The sequence below is a fragment of the Lolium rigidum genome, chromosome 6 (genome assembly GCF_022539505.1).
Source record: "Lolium rigidum isolate FL_2022 chromosome 6, APGP_CSIRO_Lrig_0.1, whole genome shotgun sequence".
Taxonomy (NCBI): Eukaryota; Viridiplantae; Streptophyta; class Magnoliopsida; order Poales; family Poaceae; genus Lolium; species Lolium rigidum.
Window position 1 is genome coordinate 271,461,982 of NC_061513.1, and position 9,286 is coordinate 271,471,267.

A 9,286-nucleotide genomic window follows, 5' to 3' on the forward strand; every position below is an offset into this window, starting at 1 on the left:
TTTAGAAGCTAGTTGCATTATTGAGAGTTTATTTGGAACACCACCTGTTAATGAAATTAAAATTGAAACTTCCCTTGAGGATGTTATGAAAAAATTGGAAACCATAGAGAAAAATTTTAGTGTTGAAACTAAGTTGGAGATGTTACTTGATAAAACTGATAAACTTGATAAATCCTTAGGAGGAATTGATGAAAGAATTAGTGTTCTAAGAACTTGTGTTGACCATGATAATCAAATTAATAGGATTGGCAAACTTGAAAAAGCTATGGGAACCTTGGGTTCAACCTTTTCATCTCTACAAGCTTAGAGAGAAAGCTTATGTGGGAAAGGAGCAAAAGTTTATGTATGCCTCTAAAGTGCCTAAACCAAAGAAATATTATTATAGGCCTAAAATTGACAAAGCCCCTAGTACCACTGCAAATGGGGGAGCTTATGATATCAATGCTCCATCTTTTGATGTTACTTCAGTTACACTTTCTGCGCCTAGCTGAAAGGCGTTAAAGAAAAGCGCTTATGGGAGACAACCCATGTTTTTACTCCAGTATTTTTGTTTTATATTTGTGTCTTGGAAGTTGTTTACTACTGTAGCAACCTCTCCTTATCTTAGTTTTGAGTTTTGTTGTGCCAAGTAAAGTCGTTGATAGAAAGGTTGATACTAGATTTGGATTACTGCGCAGTTCCAGATTTCTTTGCTGTCACGAATCTGGGTCTACCTCCCTGTAGGTAGCTCAGAAAATTAAGCCAATTTACGTGCATGATCCTCAGATATGTACGCAACTTTCATTCAATTTGAGCATTTTCATTTGAGCAAGTCTGGTGGCCTAATAAAATCCATCTTTACGGACTGTTCTGTTTTGACAGATTCTGCCTTTTATTTTGCATTGCCTCTTTTGCTATGTTGGATGAATTTCTTTGATCCATTAATGTCCAGTAGCTTTATGCAATGTCCAGAAGTGTTAAGAATGATTGTGTCACCTCTGAACATGTGAATTTTTATTATGCACTAACTCTCTAATGAGTTGTTTCGAGTTTGGTGTGGAGGAAGTTTTCAAGGATCAAGAGAGGAGTATGATGCAATATGATCAAGGAGAGTGAAAGCTCTAAGCTTGGGGATGCCCCGGTGGTTCACCCCTGCATATTTTAAGAAGACTCAAGCGTCTAAGCTTGGGGATGCCCAAGGCATCCCCTTCTTCATCGACAACATTATCAGGTTCCTCCCCTGAAACTATATATTTATTCCGTCACATCTTATGTACTTTGCTTGGAGCGTCGGTTTGTTTTTGTTTTTTGTTTTGTTTGAATAAAATGGATCCTAACATTCAATTTATGGGAGAGAGACACGCTCCGCTGTAGCATATGGACAAATATGTCCTTAGGCTCTACTCATAGTATTCATGGCGAAGTTTCTTCTTCGTTAATTTGTTATATGGTTGGAATTGGAAAATACTACATGTAGTAACTCTAAAATGTCTTGGATAATTTGATACTTGGCAATTTTTGTGCTCATGTTTAAGCTCTTGCATCATATACTTTGCACCCATCAATGAAGAAATACTTAGAGCTTGCTAATTTGGTTTGCATATTTGGTTTCTCTAGAGTCTAGATAACATCTAGTATTGAGTTTTGAACAACAAGGAAGACGGTATGGAGTCTTATAATGTTTACAATATGTCTTTTATGTGAGTTTTGCTGTACCGTTCATCCTTGTGTTTGTTTCAAATAACCTTGCTAGCCTAAACCTTGTATCGAGAGGGAATACTTCTCATGCATCCAAAATCCTTGAGCCAACCACTATGCCATTTGTGTCCACCATACCTACCTACTACATGGTATTTATCCGCCATTCCAAAGTAAATTGCTTGAGTGCTACCTTTAAAATTCCATCATTCACCTTTGCAATATATAGCTCATGGGACAAATAGCTTAAAAACTATTGTGGTATTGAATATGTACTTATGCACTTTATCTCTTATTAAGTTGCTTGTTGTGCGATAACCATGCTTCGGGGACGCCATCAACTATTCTTTGTTGAATATCATGTGAGTTGCTATGCATGTCCGTCTTGTCTCGAAGTAAGAGAGATCTACCACCTTTATGGTTGGAGCATGCATATTGTTAGAGAAGAACATTGGGCCGCTAACTAAAGCCATGAATCATGGTGGAAGTTTCAGTCTTGGACATATATCCTCAATCTCATATGAGAATAATAATTGTTGCCACATGCTTATGCATTAAAGAGGAGTCCATTATCTGTTGTCCATGTTGTCCCGATATGGATGTCTAAGTTGAGAATAATCAAAAGCGAGAAATCCAAAATGCGAGCTTTCTCCTTAGACCTTTGTACAGGCGGCATGGAGGTACCCCATTGTGACACTTGGTTAAAACATGTGCATTGCAAAGATCCGGTAGTCCAAGCTAATTAGGACAAGGTGCGGGCACTATTAGTATACTATGCATGAGGCTTGCAACTTGTAAGATATAATGTACATAACTCATATGCTTTATTACTACCGTTGACAAAATTGTTTCATGTTTTCAAAATAAAAGCTCTAGCACAAATATAGCAATCGATGCTTTCCTCTTTGAAGGACCATTCTTTTTTACTTTTATGTTGAGTCAGTTCACCTATCTCTCTCCACCTCAAGAAGCAAACACTTGTGTGAACTGTGCATTGATTCCTACATACTTGCACATTGTACTTGTTATATTACTCTATGTTGACAATTATCCATGAGATATACATGTTACAAGTTGAAAGCAACTGCTGAAACTTAATCTTCCTTTGTGTTGCTTCAATACCTTTACTTTGATTTATTGCTTTATGAGTTAACTCTTATGCAAGACTTATTAATACTTGTCTTGAAGTACTATTCATGAAAAGTCTTTGCTTTATGATTCACTTGTTTACTCATGACATTACCATTGTTTTGATCGCTGCATTCACTACATATGTTTACAAATAGTATGATCAAGGTTATGATGGCATATCACTTCAGAAATTATCTTTGTTATCGTTTTACTCCGCTCGGGACGAGCAGAACTAAGCTTGGGGATGCTTGATACGTCTCCGACGTATCGATAATTTCTTATGTTCTATGCCATATTATTGATGATACCTACATGTTTTATGCACACTTTATGTTATATTCGTGCATTTTCTGGAACTAACCTATTAACAAGATGCCGAAGTGCCAGTTCCTGTTTTCTGCTGTTTTTGGTTTCAGAAATCCTAGTAACGAAATAATCTCGGAATTGGACGAAACGAAGACCCAGGGGCCTATTTCGCCATGAACCTTCCAGAAGACTGAAGCGCTTACGAAGTGGGGCCACGAGGTGGCCAGACCACATGGCGGCGCGGCCAAGGGGGGGCCCGCGCCGCCCTGTGGTGTGGGCCCCTCGTCAGCCCCCCGACTCTGCCCTTCCGCCTACTTAAAGCCTCCGTCGCGAAACCCCTGATGCGAAAAACCACGATACGGAAAACCTTCCAGAGACGCCGCCGCCGCCAATACCATCTCGGGGGATTCTGGAGATCTCCTCCGGCACCCTGCCGGAGAGGGGATTCATCTCCCGGAGGACTCTACACCGCCATGGTCGCCTCCGGAGTGATGAGTGAGTAGTTCACTCCTGGACTATGGGTCCATAGCAGTAGCTAGATGGTTGTCTTCTCCTCATTGTGCTTCATTGTTGGATCTTGTGAGCTGCCTAACATGATCAAGATCATCTATCCGTAATACTCTATGTTGTGTTTGTTGGGATCCGATGGATAGAGAATACCATGTTATGTTAATTATCAAGTTATTACATATGTGTTGTTTATGATCTTGCATGCTCTCCGTTACTAGTAGAGGCTCTGGCCAAGTTTTTGCTTTTAACTCCAAGAGGGAGTATTTATGCTCGATAGTGGGTTCATGCCCGCATTGACACACGGGACAGAGTGACAGAAAGTTCTAAGGTTGTGCTGTGTCTGTTGCCACTAGGGATAAAACATTGGCGCTATGTCCGAGGATGTAGTTGTTGATTACATTACACACCATACTTAATGCAATTGTCCGTTGCTTTGCAACTTAATACTGGAAGGGGTTCGGACGATAACCCGAAGGTGGACTTTTTAGGCATAGATGCGCTTGGATGGCGGTCTATGTACTTTGTCGTAATGCCCAATTAAATCTCACTATACTTATCATGCCATGTATGTGCATTGTTATGCCCTCTCTATTTGTCAATTGCCCGACCGTAATTTGTTCACCCAACATGCTTTTATCTTATGGGAGAGACACCTCTAGTGAACTGTGGACCCCGGTCCATTCTTTTAATACTCGAAATACAAATCTGCTGCAATACTTGTTTTATCGTTTTCTCTCGCAAACAATCATCTTCCACACAATTCGGTTAATCCTTTGTTACAGCAAGCCGGTGAGATTGACAACCTCACTGTTTCGTTGGGGCAAAGTACTTTGGTTGTGTTGTGCAGGTTCCACGTTGGCGCCGGAATCTCCGGTGTTGCGCCGCACTACATCCCGCCGCCATCAACCTTCAACGTGCTTCTTGACTCCTACTGGTTCGATTAAACCTTGGTTTCTTACTGAGGGAAACTTGCCGCTGTGCGCATCACACCTTCCTCTTGGGGTTCCCAACGGACGTGTCAACTACACGCATCACGGGCCAACCCTTGGCTGCGCCATGGGGTGGTCTGGCCGCCCTGTGGCGTCTCCCCGTCCCCCCTCTGGACTTTGTCTTCGTTACGGTAAAATATTGACTTTGGCTTTTTTTCGTGCAATTTCGAGAATATTTCCTGTACAAATTTTTTGTAACCAAAAACAACAGAAAACATGGAACTGGCACTGTGGCATCTTGTCAATAGGTTAGTGCCGGAAAATGTGTAAAAGTGCAACGAAGTGTAAGTAAAACATAGTGGAATTGGTGTAAAACAAGCATGAAGCATCAAAAATTATAGATACGTTTGAGACGTATCAAGCATCCCCAAGCTTAACTCCTGCTCATCCTCGAGTAGGTTAGTGATAACAAAAATAATTTTTGAGGTAACATTCAACTATCACAATCTTGATCAAGCTTTGGTAAAACATTGTAAGCTGGGATCAAAATACTATAAACATAGGCATGATAAATATAATTCTAACAATAGAACTTAGCCACTATATTATAACATGAAAAGTAACTCAAATAAAGGATCATGAATAATTATGCAATGAAAGCAACTGTTTGTTTATTATCATAGAGAAAACATAGCAAAGTGGTATTCCGCTTGTCCTTTATGGACTAGCAAAACATAAATGCTAGGACACCTTTAAAGTTCAAATGGTGACTAGATACAAGTAATTTAAGAATAAGCAATAGCATAATCATGAATCAATCAATAAGTCTTGGGACTATGCACATTATACTCAGAATGACAACTATACTCTCTTAATTGGTGCATAAAGCAATAATATGAAGACTCAACATAAAAGTAAAAGAAAGGCTCTTCGGAGAAGGAAGTAAGAATCAACAATTTTTATAGAGCTTTCAGAAAGGTATGGTACTTATTAGCTTGATCTCTCATTGCCCCTATCATAAGCATCTTGAATGATTAGAGTTAATGTGAGGGAAAAAATGAGTCATATGCTTTACAAATCATAAGTCGAAAATCTCATGCCCCTTGAATACGAGTACCTACACCTCATGTTGCTCAACTTAGTTCCCAAATAAGTTCATGTCATTGTAAGTATATATGTATTATCAAGAACGCAAAAGGGTACCTCTTGCCCCATGATATAGAAGTAATATTTCATATAAGAGCAATCCTATGCCAAAATGACAAGACAAATAGACAATGAGCATCTCAGCAATCCTTTTATTTACTATTGGTATAGCTTTTTATTAAGATGCTTCACAGAATACTCACTATGGGATGTTGTAAATTTCCACCATGAATGATGCATGGCTTAGGTTAGCGGCCCAGCGTTTCTCTAACACATATACAAACTCCATGGACTTACAAGTTTCCATTTTATTTCGCATCTATAGTCATCCATAAATAAAAGATCATGACATCAACTAAATAAGAGTAAGTGCAATGTTGAAAGCGTGCCCCATGAAAGCATGGTTGTGCTAACTCCCAACTTACAACTTGTAAGCATATAATCTACATAATATAGTCACAAGTGCAAGGAAGTAAATTTGCCATCAAGTTCGTGAGAGCTTTACTGACTATTTTTCTCATAATCAATTTGAAAGAAAGATATAAACATGATGAATATACTTGGAATAGCAATAATGCTAATAGGTAGATATGGTGGACACAACTGGCAAACTTTGGTTATTAGTGGTTGGATGCATGAGTAGAGCTCATACTCAGTGGAGACGAAGGCTAGCAAAAGACTAGGAGCGACCAACTAAGAGAGCAATAATGGCCATAATCATGCATAGCGACAAAACGATATTAATCAAAGCATAAAGTGATATGACAAGTCAAAAACTAAATGATCATGGATGCTTTAGTTGACTGGTTGGTAGTCATAACATGGTATAAGCATCTGCCAAGTCAACCCAATAAAGTATCAAAGGAGAATATCACAATATTATGCTATTTATGATAAAAACAACACATGATTTTTTCAATGGCACATTAAGTACTCTCGGATATTTGAAATAATCACGATACAACAATAAATACTAAGCATATCATAAAAATAACATCCACCATGACATGTCAAAGTCTATGCCATAGTTTAGACAAGCTTCCTTTTGCATCATTATAAGCATGCATGACACATTTTACTCATCTCCAACACTAATCAATTTATTTGAAACAACTCTCATGGATAATAATCAATATGGACCAGAGATCTAATCATACATGAATAAATAAAACTAACAATCTCTGAACAAAATGAAAGTGAAGAAACCAGAGCTAAACCCAGTACTAGCAAACTAGAGCACTCGTAGAATAGTAAAAGTGAAAACTAGTGTGTTCTATGCAATTAAAACGGAGTGTGTCATTCTACAAAACAAATATGCTGGGATCCAAACTAGTTGTACATCAAACAAAACAAAAATAAAGACGCTCCAAGAATAACACATAGCGTATGAAGCAATAAAAATATAGCGCACAGAAAGATGACCTGTTGCTTTGTTGATGAAGAAGGGGATGCCTTGGACATCCCCAAGATTTTATGCTTGTACCTCTTGGATATTTATTGGGGTGACTTGGGCATCCCCAAGTTTGAGCTTTTGTCCATTCTTTATTTCATTACATCATTTGTCGAGGGTACTCCTCGGCAATGCCCACCTTTTGGGGCTTAGGGTTGACGGAATCCTGCAGGCTAACACGAGACATCGGATACCAAACAAACGGGGAGAGAGATTTACCCAAGTTCGGGGCCCTCGGTGAGGTAAAACCCTTACTTCCTGCTTGTCTGATCTTGATTATTGAGAATATCGGGTTACAATGGGGTAGCCGAAGGATTCGACTATGAACTCGTCGAGAGGCTAAGGTTTCGTATGTCCTCGCTCAAGTCTTACGGTGGTTATGGCTAAGTTGATTGTGTGTCCCTCGGCAGACCCTCTCCTGGCCCTTATATTGTGAGCCCGGTCTCGAGAGGTCTGTCCGGGTACGACTAGGTTACAAAGAGTTCTATGTCTAAACTTTCCTTCTTTCTTCGTCTTCTTGCCTTGTTCTTCAAGAATCCATCCTTAGAACCGACATAACAGCCCACCTCGGTCGATGGATAATCTTCATGGGCCCCTGGTCGGGCCATGGGAGGTAGTTTAATATTAGTTACCCGGAGGGTAATACCCACACATCATTCTTCTCTCCCTACACTTGAAAACTACCTTCATACAAAACTTCACACAATTCTTTATTAGTAACGTTAGTGCAATCAAAATAACAAATCCACTTGGATTCAGTTCTAACATATATCAAATATCCATTAAAATATTAGCTACTGTATAAACTCTTTCAAAAAGCTCTTACTCTTAAAAGAACTCAAAAAGAAAGAGAATAAGAGGCAAATGCAAATAGTGACAGAAATCTGTCAAAATAGAACAGCAGGTAAAGATCAATTTTTTCGAAAATTCTTTGTTGCTCAGATCGAAGAGTGCAAAACTAATGAAAGTTATATAATAACCCGGGACATATGCTAAAAAATTGGCAGCTCAAAATTACGTACTGGCTGGGAGTACGAATTTTTATGATAACAACACAAAATCTGTTTCTGGACAGCAACTTCCCCAAATCTTACTTTCTTCCTATTAAAGGCTAATTTTGGCAAAAAAACGAAATAAAAATGATAAGAATAGGTTTTTACAGAGGCAACAACTTCCAAGACTCAACAAAAAGAAAAATTGCAGAAAATAAACATGGGTTGTCTCCCATAAGAGCTTTTCTTTAACGCCTTTCAGCTAGGTGCAGAAAGTGTTTGCATCAAGTATTACCAAGAGAAGAAGCATCAAGATCAATGACGGAAGAATTTTCAGCAAGGAATTTTATTTTGTCCATATAAGTTTTAGAAAACCCTCTCTCAAATTTGTTGGGTTCACTACTTTCATCAAATGGGTTTTCAGGAACAATCCAATCAAAATTCTTTCTAGAGCTTCATGCATTCCTACAAGTTTGAAGGGTATTGTTATTTTAATTTCCTCGCTATTTTCCAATTTGGTTTTTTCTATCTTCTGAAGTGTACTACTAACATCTACACTTGAGCCTATAATCTTAAACCTATCAAAGACTTTCCTAGCTTCTATAAAACATCTTTAAATTCTTTAAGCAAAATTTTCATAATAAAACCCCTCTTTTCATCACTCTCGAATTCATGAAATTTAAGAAACATTTGCTGCATTGTGGGGTTAAGGTTAACAAACCTAGACTCCAACATTTGAACTAGATAAGCTACAGCAGTTTCATAACTAGAAGCATGTTCTACTAAGGATCTATCCTTAATATCTTTGTGCTTACTAATATTATTAAAGAATTCTTCAGTGTTTTCTCTCTCAATTATAGAACCACTACATATTGATATGTCTTTCGGAACGTACTTAGGGATCAACATAATGAGCTAAAAAGTAAAGCAACGAAATAACAACTATAATAGAAATTAATTTTTGTGTGTTTTTGATATAAAGCAGCAAACAAGATAAAATAAAATAAACTAAGAAAAACAATAACAAAGTAAAGAGATTGGAGATGAGAGACTCCCCTTGCAAAATCCTCTTTCTCCACGGCAACGGCACCAGAAAAAGTCTTGATGACGCTCAATACAAGCAGTTGGGAAACCCCAAGAGGAAG